Below are 19,340 nucleotides of genomic sequence, written 5' to 3' on the forward strand. Positions count from 1 at the left end.
GGTCCCCACAGGGAGCAAGTTTTCTACCAAGCTGGCAGGTGTCAGACATTTCTACTCAGGCTGTAGCGGCGATCTTGCCTGGAAGTGGAAGCAGGTAGCTGTCAAACCCCCCAAAAAGTGCCAAATGTGGCAGTGGTGGGGGAGAGGGTACGAAGAAGTGGAGCTTCCCCTTTTGGGTGGAGCTCTGCTTTAAACAATTTTTGTTTTGATGCACCGGGGATGCATTTAGCAAATTTAAACTGAGAGTTAATTTGGGCTTTAATTACACCAATGCATTTCACCAAATTGGCAAAATGTCATCAAAATTTCCCAATTTTTGCCAAAGTCTCAGGGAAATGGAAACTCTTATCTTTAGGCCCCTTTCACACTGGGGTGGTAGGGGGCGTCGGCGGTAAAACAGCGCTATTTTTAGCGCTGTTTTACCGCGGTATTCGGCCGCTAGTGGTGCGGTTTTAACCCCCCGCTGGCGGCCGAAAAAGGGTTAAAACCACTCGTATATCGCGGCTATAGCCGCGGTATTGCCGCGGTATAGCCGCGCTGTCCCATTGATTTCAATGGGCAGGAGCGGTTTAGGAGCGGTGAATACACCGCTCCTTCATCGCTCCAAAGATGCGGCTGACAGGAGATTTTTTCTTCTCCTGCCAGCGCACCGCTTCAGTGTGAAAGCCCTCGGGCTTTCACACTGAATAAACAGCGGAGGCTGTTTTGGGGCGGTTTGCAGGCGGTATTTTTAGCACAATAACGCCTGCAAACCGCCCCAGTGTGAAAGGGGCCTTACTCATCCCTAATATTGACTTGCATATAAAATTACAAGATAAAAGTTACAACAGAATATTGTAGCTGACAGCCATTTTATCATATAATAATATAATCTTGCCTGGACTTTGTAATAGACTTGGGCTTTTCCTTAAAAATGTATGATGGTCAGTGTGATAAAGCTACTAGCATTTTAATACTGTATATACATTGTGATGTTGTGACACAATGGGGACACTGAGTGTGCACTTTGAATCCATTTTTCCACAATCTGTGGGCTTGGAATCCTTTTAATAAGCCTGGTGCATTGTGGGTGCAAATTTCTAGGGTCAGTCCATAAGTATAGACCTCCAGAGGAAGAATTACCATGTGAAGAATGGGATCAGAAGAAGGGGGTTCTGTTTGTAGCAATGCAGGAGAGATCAAGCCAGAATCATTAATACTGCTAGAAAAGAGGCCGCCGTGACATTTAAGACAAGTTCATGGCTGCTATTGAAGCTGTCAGCCTGGATTGACCCTTTGATTGCCACAAACACCTTGTTATGGGATGCTTAGGAGAGGAACAGTAGGGTTCATGTCAACTGGCATAATAGTTGAACACTGCATTTTCCATCTGAATACATGCAGCTGTGTTCTAATGGAAATCACAGTGTTAGACAAGAAAATGCTGCACTTGACATGCTTTGCCTGCAGTTCAAATACACCTTATTAGATCATGCTAGAGATCCAAAGAAATGCAGCACAATGCAAAGCAGATCAAAAACCGGACATCTTAAGGGATCCTTAAGTGGACCAAGCAGATGGTAATTTGAGGGAGAGAGATCTGGAATATTTGCAGAATACCTCAAAGTGTTTGAACAGTGTGGATGGCAGTATGTAGGTATGCATTGACATGCAATAACAAACCTCTTTCGACAATAGTCCTCTAAGTTTGGTTGGAATTACAGGCTTCAGCTTGTTGCACAGCATCTCACTGTAACATGCACTGTTTATTGTTGAGACCTTCTCCAAATAATGTTCCAGTATTGACCTTGTCAGTCCCAAAACTCTGTAAGCATCACTTTTCCTGCAGAGGATTATGTTTTGAATTTCTTCTAGACTGGCTATTCTGGGTGTTTCCATTCCATACTTTGGCGTTCACTTTCCAGTTCAAATTGATGGAACCATGTTTCATCCCCAGAGACTATTCTTTAATAATAATAATAATTTAATTTAATAATAATAATAAACAAATAACCTTTGTTAGCATAGCATTCCAATAAACGTTGACAGATGGCCAGACGTTTGCACTTGTGCTCTTCGATGAGCTGCTTCAGGACCCATCTTAAACAAACTTTATGAAAGCCAAATCTGTTATGGATAATCTCATATAGAGAACCATGGCTAATTAGCATGTGATATGCCATTTTGTTGATAGTCATTCACTGGTTTGTCAGAATCATGGCACAAACTTGCTCAACGTTGTCAACAATAGTGGATGTGGATGGGCGTCCTACTCCATCTGCTTGCTTATTGCTTGTCTGACCGTGTTTGAACTTCTCAATCCATTAGTATACACTTTGTCATGGTAAAACACTGTCCCCACATTGTGATGAAAGTCTTTGATATATTTTCCTGGTACACCTTAAAGTGGTATTAAAGCTTAAAAAAAAACCCTGCAAGGCAAAGGTTTCATGTGCTAGTATTAAAGCAATGTCAAAGGAAAGGACTACTAACACTGTGACCCAAAAAGACCAAATATAGATGCCGCTCAGGTAGAGAGGTAAAGTCCAACTAGACCGCTGTGAGGGCAGGCAGGGACAGGGAGCTCGTCCTAGCTCCAAGATGCAGCAATGTCAAAGGGAAAGATCCATAAACCGCACATAATGAAGCAGATCCATGTGCATGAAGTGAGATGAATGACAGCCTCAGCTCGGACTCCAGCCAGGCCACGCCCCTAACACATTTCTCCATAATGAAGCTCCAATGGGCGTTGTGAAATGCATTAGGGGTGTGGCCTGGCTGGAGGTCCAGGCTTCATGCATGTGGCTTCTTTTCCTTTGACATTGCTGCAGCTTGAAGCTAGGACGAGCTCCCTGTCCCTGCCTGCACTCACAGCAGTCTAGTTGGACTTTACCTCTTTACCTGAGCGGCACCTAAATTTGGTCTTTTTGGGCCACAGTCCTAGTATGAAATATTTACCTTGAAACAAAGCCCTCCAGAGTTGCACTGTCACCGCTGCAGAGGCTTCCATCTTCACCCAGTGTTCGTTCTGGGTTCTTGGGCCGAGCCGCGATGATGTCACGGCCCAGGCACAGAGCTCTGAAGGAACAGGACGAGTATTCCGTTCCTTCAGAGCGCATGCACCGCTGACGTCACTGGTTGCTGCTCCCTACAATATCTCCTAAACAATGCATTTTTAGGAGATATTCATTTAACCTACAGGTAAGCTTTATTATAAGCATGCCTGTAGGTTAAAATCAAAATACAGACTTTACTACCACTTTAAGACCATCAAAAACAGATCGCTGTTCGCAGTTCTTCTTTGGTGCAAACAGGCAGTGGTGCAGACATGTTTACTGTACAACAGGAGCAAAGGAAGCTGAGTGATGAAGATCAAAGATTTGATAAAGTGATGACAAAGATGTCATTCCTCAACACGTGCGTGCAGAAATCAGTTCTGCCAACCTAAAGATTATTATAGCAAGTGCAGATAATAAATTACTAAATGACTAGCCTTCATATTTTACTGGCAGAGAAAGAACATACTTTGCTAGTGTAGTTACCTGTAATTCTTATGTTAAATTAGCAATTTCAGATTAATCTAACAGGGGAAGTTTCTACAGTGGCCGTCAATATAAGCAAGAAGTCTGAAAGTAAAGCTAGCCATATACTATGTGAATTCACAGTTCGTTAGGCCACCACCCTTCTGCCCAATATTTTTAAATCAATTGAGCAGGAGGGAAATTCTTCAGCTCAACAGTGGCTGCGTCCATTCAGATCCAACCGCTGTTTGGGTATTCTGACAGCCACTGATTCCAGCTGTCAGAACACAATAGCTGCAGTTAGAGATTCATCCATCCATGATGTATAGTGTGGATGGAAGAATTTGTTAGAGCCTGCAGGATGAACAAAAAAAAAATCTTGACTGTGTATGCCCATCTCAAGCATCAGTTTTTCTGTCTTTTTCAACCAGTTTGAATAAAGCTCCTAGTTTTTTTTCCTTTGAAATACATTTACTTTTAAATCTTTTAGGCAAACTGTATGGCTTGAAATTGGTTAAACAAATAAAGAGAACAACGTTTTTATACCGATATTTATTTACCTACTATTCCCACCCTAAGTACAGAATTTAGAAATAATAGCTCACGCTTCATCTGTTATCATGTCTGACAATCCATTAATACTGACCTTTCGCTATATACCAAAGCCATTTAAATAATTTTATTCATGTGGTCCTGCGTCTTCTCTTGGTTGCAGTGTACCCCCTGATGCTACCAGTTGACTACACAACCATTAAGCCATGTCAACATCATATACTATTAATCATGCTCCAGATGCTGGAACCAATTTAAGATAACAAAGTACAGGGTTTTGCTGAGTCTGTGTCTCTTGGACAATGGGTTTTTATTTTGAAAATATTATAACGTGCGTGAAAGAGATTAACAGACCATTCACCGCTGCTAACCTACGGCTGTAAACTGCTGTCTGGAAAACTGTAGCAAGTAGAGAATGAATGAAATGATTAAGAAGATTTAGAATAAATTAATAAAATTTAAACTCAGAAATATTTCACTGATTGAAAAACAATATTTTGCTTTGATTGCTCCATCCTGTGCTTATTTTTTTAAGCCAAATAATGCAGCACAAAACAAAATACATTTCATTATAGATTAGCCCTTTAGATGGCAATGGTTTAGTATGAGTTCACTCGAAAAGCTTCCGTACTGTTCCCTTCCCACTTGCGATAAGCAATAAAAAGATTTATATTTCTACATTAAAACCTAATTCAACTTTAAGCTTAAATCAGTCAAATACGTTCCAGGTGCAGCAAAACAAATGCTTCAATTCAAAGTCTTGTAGTTTATTTTCTTTAGGAAGCAGCCACAGCCTGAGTATAAAAGCCTGTTCCTGCCAGCATGCTGCAAAAAAGGACCCATGCACTCTGTGTAAAAAGAGTTTTCTCTCTGCAGACCCAGCTGAGCCAGACCATTAGCTCTGCAATCAGCAAAACTCTATCTCTGACTTAACAAAGGGTATGTAGGACCTCTGTGGAGAGACCACTGCTTCCACGCAAAAAGCAAGGGTTAGTTTCAGCAGCATACTGGCAGGGTACAGCTTTTTTTTCTTTACTCTAGGCTTTTATTAGACTATGGGGTTGATTTACTAAAGGGAAATAGACTGTGCACTTTGCAAAGTGCAGTTGCACTCTGCAAGTGCAGTTGCTCCAGAGCCTAGTTAGTAAGGTAAAACCTTACTTTGCAAAGAATACCCAATCACATGCAAGGAAAATGAAAAAAAAAAACCCAGCATTTTTGCTTGCACGTGATTGGATGATGAAAATCAGCAGAGTTTCTGCTCATTTACTAAGCTGTGGAGCAACTGCTCTTGCAGAGTGCAACTGCACTTTGCAAAGTGCACGGTCAATTTGCCTTTCGTAAATCAACCACAAAGACTGTTAAAACAAACTGTGAGGCATTAATAAAAAACATTTGCTTGATGGACTTGGGGTGTTTTGAGCTTGTTTTAACTGAGCTCAGTTTATTTGTAAAGCCTAGTTCCAGGAATTGGTCAAACTCTGCCTTTAGAAAGGCCCCTTCCTAATCAGTTGACTACTCATTCAGTCCTGGGGTGCAGGAAAAAGATGTATTACTTATCTTATCCTTCCCTCCAGCAGGGCCCCTCCATTGGTGCAAAGAGTCTTGCAAAGCCTTCTCTCTAAGGAGCTCATTGGTTTGCAGAGGGGCCACCCAAATCTGGAGCATCACTTGGAGAAGAGGAGAGTGTTGGAGCTGGGGACTGGGTAAGGCAAGCGTAATGAGCATTTAAGATTTGGCCTAATTCCTGGAGATGGGCTTGAACATAAATATTACTTTCTTATTTGTAGTGGACCTTTCATTAAATTCCCAAGTCTGGATAAATTCATGATATGTCTCAATATACAACAGTATACATTTTCATTTAAACTCTACCTTATATGAACAAAAAGGCATCCTTGATCTTTACTACAGTAATTTTTTGTAGACTGAGGTGTAATTGTACAGTTGAAAGAGACACTAGAACAATGCCCAAGGTTCCTTTTTCTCAACAGTTACCCTGCAGCTGTGCACATTACACAGTCACTCTTCGGTTCAATGAACAGTACAGGAGTTTTCTTTTTGGTGTTTTTATTTTTGGGTAACTTGGATAGGGTTAGGGTATTGAGTGGGATACTCCAGAAGGACAGGAGGACACTTATTTTCTATACAGTTCTATACAGTCCAAGCAAAGTCCTTTCATTGGGAATTAAATAGACTAAGCTCTTCCGGACTCTGCACAATATGTCCCCTTTACACACACAGCTGACTCTAACACCTGGGGGATGGCCTCAGTCCAAAGTCTCTAGGATCTCTCTAGAGTCTGTACTCACAAATGTCCTTGGAAGATTGGTTGCCTTATTCTCTCTGTGATACCAGAGTAGACCCCCAGATGACAGTCCCTCGGTCCACTTTTTGGAGCTTCCAGCAAAGCAGGCCCTCAACACCCTGCAGGCACATGGCAGGATGGCCAAAGTGAGCAAGCAGCCCTCCTTAGACTGTGATCCCCTTCTAAGGAAACAGACATGCATGTTCTCTGTCTCAGAGTATTTATACAGGCTTCCAGCTACCATCTGGGTGACCCTCCCCACGGATTACCCAGGGTTGTATGAATATTTACATGCTGATTAGACTCGTCCTGCCCACTAATTTCCAGATCTTTCTGGACTAATCAGGGGAAAGCAGACAATCCTGCAACTACTGAAACATAGACCAAAACAATCAACACAGCCACACTGGTTACAGTGAGGCAAAATTAATTTGCTAGCAATGAAGAGCAGCTCCACTGGGTATAGTTAAACAAAATTTACCTAATCCTAGCACCTATCTAGGAGGGTGCTACATAATCAATCTACAGTCTTACTGCAGCAAGGAAGAACAATATGTCAGTCTCCTCAGTGATGACAAAGACTGTACATTGTAACTGTGTAGCAAGCCACAAAGAGAGGGGTAGCAGCAAAGGGATTATCTGTGTCAGATATTTGTGAACTAATTCAAAAACTGCATGGGCACATGGACGTGCATCTGAATCTAGAAAGTAAATGCTGACCACGTATAATGCCCAAACAACAATGGCACCATCCTTCTGGAGAGATAAGCACAGAATGGCTTTTTTGGGGGGGGAGTGATGAGATCTCTGTAAGAGATAATAAATACCTGTAAGAGTTTTACTTACATACTACATAGCCTGCATGAACTTAACATGAACACATCTATCTCATAATTGGAACACTTTAAATATTCATAATCTTTATATAGCAAGTCCCACAGCTTGTATTTAGGTTTAAGTAATGGTTAAAGTGCTCAGTCTCCCCCTGGGCTCTGCAGTGTTAGTTTCATTTGGAGCAGAACTTATAAAAACGTGGTTCAAAGTCCTTTATAGAACAATGTAAAATAGTTGCCCTCCTCACTCCAACTCAAGGACTCTAAAATCAGCCTGCCAGCCTGCCATAAGGTCTTATGGTTCTTTTTGCTAACTTCTTGCTCAATATATTGAATATATTCCAGAAACTGCGCAACAGTTTTAGTCATCCCTTCTCTTCATCAGGTGCATGCGTAATCACAGTTAATCAAGGTTCAAATATATCCTGAGGGCAGAAGTCACATAAATTGTTTTTCTATTTAATCGTTTTCCTACTTTTTTACTTTGTGAGGGGTATGGATCTGGTCAGTGAAGACTGGATCCAGACCCTTACTGCAGTTGTGCAGCCTCAGATTACTTCTAATAGGGACTGATCTGCTGCTGACTACAATCAGCCAGTAGTAGATCACTATAGCAGTGATGTATTGCTGCAGGGAGAATCCAGACAGTGCTGCAACAGCTTTGTCCCAGTCTCAATATGCAAAAGAGTGGCAGTGATGGCAGTTATGACATCACTACATTCCCAGTGTGAACTCAAGGAGGAAGCATTGTGTTTTCATGGTTTCATTGATCTGCTACAAGCACTCCTATAAATTTCCGTGCAGCAAGATCAGAAACACAGGAGTTGACAGTTACAGCTCCTGGGCTTAGTGCTGGATGTTGGCTGTCACTGATGGCTAGTGGTTCCAGCCTGAACTTCTGCTGGGACCTGCAACAGCAGCTGATTCCTTGTGCCATTTCAAATCACACTTGGATGAATAGCCACTCTTCCAGTTTATTTCCATTTTAAAATGACACTGGTGGCTCAAGTGGTTCACCTGCACCCACATTCTTAGGGATGTGGCAGCAGTGGCAGTCTGGTAAAGCTACATTAAAACTCCAGTTTTAGTCAATTTTTGCAACCCATAATGCCCATTTATATGTGCCTAGTGGAGCTGTTGCAGAATGTGATTCATTCTTAGCTCTACCCCAACAAAAAAATTGGCAGGTGAAAAGGGAAGGTATGAATTTTATCTGTGGTCATGGGGACTGTCATAGTGTATGAGCATCATTAGCCTAATTCTTGTATGTACTCTTGGTAGCCATCAGCTGGATGCTGGAGATCAATACCGGGACATGTTCATTCAGCGCACAGGGCAAGGATGCATTACTGCGTTCCCTCCTCTGCTGCCAATAAGTGCTGTAGAATGGGTTTACCGCACTGCACCCACCATCTGCCCCCTGCTCCAGCTGCCCATGGTTGGCATGGAGTGTGCACTGCACATGCGCAACCAATTGTTTGCTTTATGATTGCCTGTCACTGGAGCATGTGTGCATATGGTAAGGGGATTCTCCCACCCACTGCTACATCTGGGGTGGTTGCCCTTCCTGCCCTCCCCTTGTCCTGCCTTTGCTGGGGATTATAGAGTGGAGAATGATAACCTCACACAGCCTGTAGACCAGGGGTCTCCAAAGTTTCTACAGAAAGAGCCAGTTTACTGTCTTTCAGGCTTTAGGAGTGCCAGACTGTGGCCCGTGGGAATAAAAAAATGCCCTGGCATCAGTGGGAGTAAACAGTGCCCCTCCATTGGTTTTAATGGGAGGAATATTGCCTCACTGTTGGTATGAGTGAGAGGAATAATGCCCCAATGATGGTGTCAGTGGGAGGAATGGTGCCCATCATTGGTGTCAGTTGGAGGAAAAGTGTCCCAAGGACTGGATAAAGGGAAGCAAAGGGCCCCATCTGGTCCCCGGGCCACAGTTTGAAGACCACTGCTGAAAGTGGCATAGTGGATCAAGGCTGGTAAATCCAGGGAGAAGATCCTATAAGAGAAAAAAACATATAGACAGTAACATCAACTTCAAATAAAGCACAGACAACAACCCCAAAACGTAGAATTTGCCCATTAGCAATTTTGCAACATAAACTAAAAAGTCGGTGGTGGATGGACTTGACATTCTACTTAGAACACAAAATGGCATTGATTGCACTCTATGGTGCTTAGGTGGAATTAAATTAATTTGGTTTTCCAGTAGGCCTCAGGTCCTTTCCTGTTTCAAATCTCTCCTTTGAAAAATTTACAGCATGCCATTGTAAGGTTCATGTCACCAAGCCCAGGACATCAAACTGGTAGAGTAGGAAGAAATAAACAGACCAAAGTGACTTTTTCATCTTTATAACTTTCAATAAGGGGTATGCATTCTATAAAATAAATGTATGCATTTCCTCAATGCTGCATCTCAGCATTATTTATGCCATCAATTTCACAAAGGCTCTATATTATAATTTGCAGCCCATGCTATGTGCAGAATTAATCTTTTTAATTTCATTTAGAATAAACACAGCAGTAAAATTCAGTCAGCGTCTCCAGTTTTTTATCCGGGCACCTCTTCTATTCTGAGTTTTTACAAATGGATTGCTGGCAATGAGGAGTTTGCTTATTTATGTATGTTTTTATCTGGTTTAAAATATCGAATGAGATAATAATAATAGCAACATTCTAGTTTTTAATTTTGTTTTTGCCCCAGAAAAATGTTCAGATTGCAAACAAGAATTAGATTACTGCTTTTATTCTCCATATGTAATTGCCACGGACAATACAAACAGTTTCTTTGATTGAGAATGAGGTTCATTGTTTTCCAAACGAATATCCAGTGCATATATTCCAGTTCCTTTCACAGAAGCACAAGCGCCATAATAGCAATAATGTTCATGCTCCGCCATGCTTGTTCTTCTACAAGAATCTGCAGGCCATCTTCCCCTCATTTTTCCTTCTACCCCCTAACGACCAGTTAGAACTATTAAAACTGGACTTCTGATTGAGTCTGAGGTAAGGGTTTCTGCCAGCTTCCGTAAGCTTCCACTTCAGCAGGGATGGCAGAACCAGTGTGTTGATATAATTATTATTGTTATTATATTATTATTACTGATTTATATGGTACTTTGCGAAATAAAGGAAATCAGGAAACCGGAGAATCAGCGTAGTGGAACAGCAAGCAGGATCAGGAACCAGAAGGGACATCAGCCAAGTAAGTGTCAGAAAACATGAATCAGACCGAGACAGAAGTACAGTTAACCACCTCCTGTCCGCGCTATAGCCGAAAGACGGCTACAGCGCGAACCTAATTTGCCATGAGCACGTCCATGGACATGCTCCCATGCTCGAGTGACCTGTGCGCCCCCCTGCAGGGCATGCACGGTGCGCTCTGTGATCATTGAGTCTATGAGATTCGGCTGATCACAGATCGGAGTAAGGGATTGATCCCAACCCCTTACCACGTGATCAGCTGTCAGCCAATGATGGTAGCGTGAGGAGAAAAAAATTAGCCGATCACCGGCGGCTGTGAGAGGGACATCAGTCGCGATCTGGAGAGCCTCTGCAGAGGCTTCTGTGCCACCTATCAATGCCCACCAGTGCCACCTATCAGTGCCCACAGTGTCACCTATCAGTGCCACCTATAAATGTCACCAATCGGTGCCTCATCACCAGTGCTGCCTATCAATACCACCTACCAGTGCCCATCAGTGCCACCTATCAGTGCCCATCAGTGACATCTATCAGTGCCACCCATCAGTGCCCATCAGTGCCGTCTTATCAGTGCCTATCAGTGTCGCCTTATCAGTGCCTTTCAGTGTCACCTTATCTGTGCCTATCAATGCAGCCCATCAGTGCCCATCAGTGCAGCCCATCACTGCAGCCCATCAGCGCAGCCTCATCAGCGAATATCAATAAAGGAGAAAAATTACCCATTTGCAAAATTGTATAACAAACTATGAAACATGTTTGTTTTTTTTTCAAACATTTCTGTGTTTTTTTGCTTGTTTAGCAAAAAATAAAAACCCAAGTGGTGATTAAATACCACCAAAAGAAAGCTATATTTGTGTGAAAAAAATTATAAAAATTTAATTTGAGTACAGTGTAGCATGACCACGCAATTGTCATTCAAAGTGTGACAGCGCCGAAAGCTAAAAATTGGTCTGGGCAGGAGGGTGGTTTAAGTGCCCAGTGAGCAAGTGGTTAAATCACACTTGTTTAATAATAATAAAAAAAGGTAAACATAGTCAAAACATAGACAGAGTTTCAGGAACTGGAATGGATAGTCAGACAAGCCAAAACGCCATGGAGCCAAAGATAAGCGAAGTAGAACGGCAAGCAGGATCTGGAGCCAGAAGGAACATAAGCCAAGCAAGTCTTTAACAGGAACACAGGAGAGCGTTTCTAGAGATGTGACCAAAGCAAAGGCAGAGATCATCTGGGCTGGACAGCTTAAGTAAGCAGGACTGACGAGCAGGATATTATCAACAGGTGAGTCACTGTGGAGAGATAGGAGCTGGCAATTAGCAGCCAGCTGAGAGAAGGAAGGGCTGAGCCCAGCCCTGACAGTACCCCTCCATAACCCCCCCCCTCGGAGGGCCACCAGGCTTGATGGGAAAACGTCTATGGAAATCACGGAGTAGGACAGGGGCATGTACGTCCGAGGATGAGACCCAAGAGCGTTCCTCCGGACCGTACCATTTCCAATTCACAAGGTACTGTATGCGCCCACGGAACCTACGGGAGTCAACAATGGACTGTACTTTATACTCCTCATGGTTCTTAACCTGTACTGGGTGGGGACGTGGCACTGAGGTGGTAAAGCGGTTGCCGACCAAAGGTTGTAATAAGGAGACATGGAATACATTTGAGATACGCATATTAGAAGGAAAGGCCCAATAAACTGAGGTGCCAACTTCAGTGAGGTAACACGGAGTCGGAGGTTGTGAGTTGACAGCCAGACCCTGTCCCCAACATGGTAGGAAGGCACAGGCAGGCGTCAGCATGGAGTCTGTACCTATCACTGGCATGTCGCAAAGCCTCCTGGACTTGTGCCCAAGTGGAATGAAGACCACGGAGATGCTCCTCTAACGCAGGGATGCGCTGCGGAACAGATGAGTCAACATGGAAGGTTGGAAAACCATAGTTTGCCGAATATGGGGACAATCAGGAAGCAGAATTTAAGGCACTATTGTGAGCAAACTCCACCTAAGGTAAGAGGTCTGACCTGTTGTTATGATGGTCAGAAATATAGCAGCGTAGAAACTGCTCCAAGGACTGGTTGACTCGTTCAGTGGCCACATTAGACTGCGGGTTATATGCAGAGGAGAAAAAAAGCTGAATTCCCAACTGTGCACAAAAGGCTTGCCAGAACCAGGACACAAACTGACTACCCCTGTCCGAGACGATTACCTTGAGTAGCCCATGTAAGCGAAAGATCTCCCAAAGCCAGTTTCTTAGATGTGGGCAACTTCTTAAGTGGAATACAATGAGATATCTTCAAGAACTGATCCACCATCATAAGGATAACTGTGTTGCCCTGAGAGTTGGGTAACTCCACAATGAAATCCATGGACAGGTGGGTCCTCTCTCCATTGAGTATGGGTTGTAGGAGGCCCACCGGAAGGTGTCGTGGTGTCTTACTCTGAGCACACACAGAACAAGCAGCTACGAAGATGGCTACATCAGAACGTAGACTAGGCCACCAGATTTGTTGGGAAATGGCCCAAAAGAGTTGATTCTTCCCAGGGTGGCCAGCAGCCTTGTGAGAATGGTGGAGAAAGTCTGGAGCACAGCAGTACGGAGACTCTCGGGGACAAAACAGCGGTCACAAGGTTTCTCAGGAGAAGCATGGACCTGAACGGCAAGAATTTTATCACTCAAAAGAGAAGTGAGACTGGTGCGAACCATAGCCAGAATATGATCAGGAGGAATCACAGGAACAGGAACCGATTCCATCTTGGAAGTGGAGGAAAACTGTCGCAACAAAGCATCAGCCCTTATATTTTTAGTACCAGGTAAGAATGAGACAATGTAATTGAAACTTGACAAGAAAAGTGCCCATCGCACCATTTTGGGAGAGAGGCGTTTAGCCTCAGACAAGAATGTGAGATTCTTATGGTCAGTAAGAATGAGAACCGGCACAGTGGTACCTTCGAGGAGATGCCTCCATTCTTTAAGGGCTAAAATGATCGCTAACAACTCTCTGTCCCCAATCTCGTAATTGCATTCCGCAGGTGCCAATTTCTTGGAAAAGTAGTCACAAGGATGCATAGCGCTCTCAGGGGTAGGACGTTGAGACAGAAGGGCACCAACTCCAGTCCCAGAAGCATCTACCTCAAGGATAAGGATAACGTAGGATCAGGATGTGCCAACACAGGAGAAGAAACAAAGGCAGCCTTGAGACTCTCAAAGGCCTTAATGGACTCCGGAGACCAATTCTGTGGGTTACCGTCCTTTCTGGTCATATCAGTCAGGGGTTTGACCAGTGACAAGAAATTATGAATAAACTTTCGATAATAATTGGCAAAGCCAAGAAAACGTTACAGAGGACTATACCCAAGGGTCGGGGCCACAGTAGGGCTGCTGAAAGTTTCTCTGGGTCCATCGAAAAAACTGGCAGTGGAAATGACATAACCCAGGAATTTAACCTGTTCACGATGGAACTCGCACTACTCCAATTTACAATAGAGATTGTTCTCTCTCAACTTCTGAAGCACACGACAGACATCTGTGTGGTGGCTCTCTAGGGACTTGGAAAAAAATGAGGATATCGTCTAGACAAACCACAATACATAGCTGCAACAATGTGCGTTACAAAGGCCAAATGGCATTACGAGGTACTCATAATGGCCTGTTCTGGTATCAAAGCGGTGTTCTAGCTGCAATTTTTTTTTTTAAAGTCAGCAGCTACAAACACTTAATAAGGACACATACCTGTTCGGGGAGCCCGCGATGTCGGCCCCCCGAGGCTGATCCAACCATTGGATCGGGTGCAGACGCCGCCATTCCAACTAAGGGAAAGCGGCAGTAGAGCCTTGCAGCTTCACTGCTGATTTCTGACTGCGCATGCGCGAGTCACGCGCCACTTTGTGAATGGCCAGCTTGTCTTCTGGGACACACACAGGTCCCAGAAGAAAACGGGGGGGGGGGGGGGGCTCGCCCAGCCCGGCTGGATCAGAAGTACACTCAGTACTTCCAAAAAAGGTACTATAGAAGAAAAAAGTTTTAAATATCCAAAAAAGTGGGTGGAACTCCGCTTTAACCACTTAAGGACTAGCCTCGTTTTGGAATTTAGCTGTTTAAAACAGTTTTTTTTGCTAGAAAATTACTTAGAACCCCCAAACATTATATATTGTTTTTTTCTAACACCCTAGAGAATAAAATGGCGGTCATTGCAATACTTTTTTTCACACCGTATTTGCGCAGCGGTCTTTCAAGCGCGCTTTTTTTTGAAAAAATTTCACTTTTTTTGAATAAAAAAAATAAGATAACAGTAAAGAGTTAGCCTAATTTTTTTTTTTTATATTGTGAAAGCTAATGTTATGCCAAGCAAATTGATACCCAACATGTCACGCTTCAAAATTGCGACCCGCTCGTGGAATGGTGTCAAACTTTTACCCTCAAAAATCTCCATAGGCGACGTTTAAAAAATTCTACAGGTTGCATGTTTTGCATTACAGAGGAGGTCTAGAGCTAGAATTATTGCTCTCGCTCTAACGATCGCGGCAATATCTCACATGTGTGGTTTGACCACCATTTTCATATACGGGTGCTACTCACGTATGCGTTCGCTTCTGCGCGGGAGCTTGTCGGGACAGGGCGTTTAAAATTTTTTTTTTTTTTTTTCTTACTTATTTTACATGATTTTATTTATTTTTACACTGTTTAAAAAAAAAATTGTGCCACTTTTATTCCTATTACAAGGAATGTAAACATCCCTTGTAATAGAAAAAAGCATGACAGGTCCTCTTAAATATGAGATCTGGGGCCAAAAAGACCTCAGATCTCATATTTACACTAAAATGCAATAAAAAAAAAAGTCATTTAAAAAAATGACATTGAAAAAAATGTGCCTTTAAGACGTATGGGCGGAAGTGACGTTTTCACGTCGCTTCCGCCCTGCAGTGTCATGGAGACGAGTGGGCGCCATCTTCCCCTCACTCATCTCCATGCACAGCTAAGCAACAGACGCGATCCGCCGCTGCTGACGGCTCCGATAAGCGGCGGAGGGCACCGGATCGCGGCAGGAGGGGGCGGGAGGAAATAACTTGGAATTGGATTATCTCATGGTGAAGAGCCGCTACGACCATGGACAATGGAACCATCTCATGAGTCACATGGGCAGGCTGTAAAGGTCTCCCGTCAAGAGCCTCAATGGCAAGTGGAGTGGCACGAAGCTGCAGCGGAATCGAGTGCTTAGATACAAAGGCAGCATCAATGAACAGGCCTGCAGCCCCAGAGTGGATTAGAGCCTGTATCTCGACGCACGACTCAGACCAAAAAAGGATAACCGGGACCAGGTGCTTATCCTTCCGGATAACTGGGGATGAAACAACGCCACCTAAGGTTTGTCCGCTACAGGAGCTCAAGGTCTCAAGGTTCAGACATTCCCTGGACGGGTAGGACAAGACTTCAAAAAGTGATCTGCCTGGCCACAATAAAGGCACAATCTCTCCCTCCTCCTAAAGGTTCTCTCATCTGCAGAGAGATGCGAGAAGCCCAAGTGCATGAGTTCATCTTCACTGACCGACTCGGTACCAGGAGGCATGGGAGGTGAGGGAGGCAAAGGTGGGACTGTAAAGCTCTGAGACAAATGTACCGGAGGCTTCCGCAAGAGCTCCTTCAAAGAGAGTCTTTCTCTGAGTCTGGAGTCAATAAGGATGGCAAACGTGATCAACTTCTCCAGCTCAGTGGGTATATCTCGGGCTGTTATCTCATCTTTGATGGTATCCGAGAGACCATGAGAAAAAGCAGCCACGAGGGCCTCATTGTTCCACGCAACCTCTGCTGCCAGAGTATGGAATTCAATGGCGTAATCGGCAACAGTTCTCGTACTCTAATGGCCATAAGGCACTTGGCAGCAGAAGCAGAGCATGCAGGAACGTCAAATACCCTTTTAAAGGAAGCCACAAATTCTGGGTAACTTGCGTTTTTGCGTTTCCCATAGAGGGTTTGCCCAGGCCAAGGCTCTCTCAGAAAGCAAAGATATCATGGAACCTACTTTGCTTCTGTCCGTGGGAAATGCCTGGGGCAGAATCTCGAAATATATCTCAACTTGATTGAGAAACCCTCTGCATTGAACTGAATCGCCCGCACATTGCTGGGGAAGCGGAGTGGAACCAGACATACCTCTTATAGAGGTAATACTCGAGGCAGGTGCCTGCACAGAGACTGGAGCAGCAGCAGGGATGGACTGCAACACAGGTTGTACTGGAGCAGCCACAGTGGAAGATTCCAGGTGAGCCGTTCAATTCAGGAGCGTCTGTAACGCTAAGGCAAACTGATCCATATGGTGATCCTACTCATCCAACCTGGAAAAAATATTACCAACAAGTGGATTGACTGCATCTTCCGAATTCATGGCCTTTGGCTGCTGTCAGAAACGATGAATCAGACCGAGACAGAAGTGCAGTTAAAATCACACTTGTTTAATATTAATAATAAAAATAGTAAAAGGTAAACAGAGCAACGTAGTCAAATCATAGCCAGAGTTCGGGAACCGGGACGGAAAGTCAGATAAGCCAGGACGTCAGGAAGCCAGAGATCAGTGTAATTTAGGACAGGCCAGGAAATCAGGAAACCAGAGAATCAGCGTAGTGGAAGAGCAAGCAGGATCAGGAACCAGAAGGGACTTCAGCCAAGCAAGTCTTCAACAGGTACACAGAAGAGAGTCTCTGGATGTATTGACCAAGGCAAAGGCAGAGAGGGACTGAACTGAACAGCTTAAGTAACCAGCAGGACTGACGAACAGGATATCATCATCAGGTGAGTCACTGTGGAAAAGATTGGAGCTGGCAATTAAGCGACAGCTGAGTGGCCTGCTCTGAGAAGGAAGGGCTGAGCCCAGCCCTGACAAGAGGTCCTTTGATTTGAGCATGGCAGGAGGTGATGAGGCAGCTAGAGCATGAGATCTTGGGAGGAATTAAGGGGATTGTTTAGGTGATCATTTGAGATGAGATTGGTGATGTAGCTTGGGATTGTGGATGACTTTGTATGTTGCTGTCAGTATTTTTAATTTTATTTGTTGGGCAAGCAAAATCGAGTGGAAAGATTAGCAGACCCTGAGTGGTTGATAAGGTGGATGAATCTGGCAGCCAGGGCTGCTCATCAGGAGTATGGCCCCCAACACAAACAGTGTGGATTTTCAGGACACTCACTCACACCTGTGAAATTAGGACCTGTGGTTGTGTTTTTACAGCCGCTGCACCCCCATAGAGTAAAGCCTCGTACACACGCTTTAACGACAGAACGTCCGATTTTTGTGGCATGCTAGTCTCATGTCGAAAATGAAGTGGTTACTAATAATACGAGATTTTTCGTTTAACAGAATACAACGTCAGAAGTGACGTAATGTGTTGAATAGTTTTGTATGTGTTCTTTAGTTTCTGAGTATGCGTAGTCTTGCTCTTACAATTTTTTTCATACGAAAACCATACTGATGAAACGAAAATCAGATGTTGAGTTCACATCCGCCAAAAATGTTATAGTCTGCACATCTAGCTTTTGTCTGACAAAAAAGTGAAATCGGCTGTCGAAAGCACCGTACTAACGGTAAGATTTGCGGACGATCGGTCATCATAACACAATTGACTTCTGAAAATCAAAGTGTGCGTACGGGCCTTAATAGGCAGCTCCAACCACATAACAAACCACTCAAATATGAGCCCTTAACCACTTGACCTCTGAAAGGTTTTACCCTCTTTATGACCAGGCCATTTTTTGCTATTCAGCACTGCACTATTGTAGCTGACAATTGCTTGGTCATGCAACACTGTATGCAAATTAAATTTATGCAATTTTTTTCACACAAATAGGGCTTTCTTTTGGTGGTATTTGATCACCACTTTTTCTTTTTTTGCTATATAAACGAAAAAATGCCAAAAATTTTGAAAAAAACACAATATTTTCTACTTTCTGTTATAAAACATATCCAATAAATTTAGACTAAAATGTATTCTGCTACATGTCTTTGGTAAAAAAAAATCACAATAAGTATAGATTAATTGGTTTGTGTGAACATTATAGCATCTACAAACCATAGTATACAGCAGGAATCTTCAAACTACGGCCCTCCAGCTGTTGCGGAACTACACATCCCATGAGGCATTGCAAAACTCTGACATTCACAGACCTGACTAGGCATGATGGGAATTGTAATTCCTGAAAAACTTGAGGGCCGTAGTTTGAAGACCCCTGGTATACAGTATACATTTCAAAATGCATCAATCCTGATGTACTGACGGCTGCATATCCTGAGTAGGGATGAGCCGAACACTCCCAGGTCCGGTTCGCACCAGAACCTTCGAACGGACCGAAAATTCACAAACGTTAGAACCCCATTGACGTCTATGGGACTCGAACGTTCAAAATCAAAAGTGCTCATTTTAAAGGCTAATTTGCATGGTATTGTCCTAAAAAGGGTTTGGGGACCCGGGTCCTGCCCCAGGGGACATGTATCAATGCAAAAAAAAAGTTTTAAAAACAGCCGTTTTTTCAGGAGCAGTGATTTTAATGATGCTTAAAGTAAAAAAAAAAAGAAGTGAAATGTTCCTTTAAATATCGTACCTTGGGGGTGTCTATAGTATGCCTGTAAAGTGTTTCCCGTGCTTAGAACAGTCCCTGCACAAAATTACATAAATTTTAAAGGAATAAAAGTCATTTAAAACTGCTTGCGGCTTTAATGTCGGGTCCTGGCAATATGGATGAAAATAAGTGAGACAAACGGCATGGTTACCCCCCAGTCCATTACCAGGCCCTTTGGGTCTTAAATGGATATTAAGGGGAACCCCGCAACCCAATTTAAAAAAGGAAAGGTGTGGGGCCCCCAGGCCCTATATACTCTGAACAGCAGTATACAGGCGGTGCAAACAAGACAGGGACTGTAGGTTTGTTATTAAGTAGAATCTGTTTGTAATTTTGAACTGGTACATT

This window comes from Aquarana catesbeiana, linkage group LG05 (genome assembly GCF_042186555.1).
Source record: "Aquarana catesbeiana isolate 2022-GZ linkage group LG05, ASM4218655v1, whole genome shotgun sequence".
Classification (NCBI taxonomy): domain Eukaryota; kingdom Metazoa; phylum Chordata; class Amphibia; order Anura; family Ranidae; genus Aquarana; species Aquarana catesbeiana.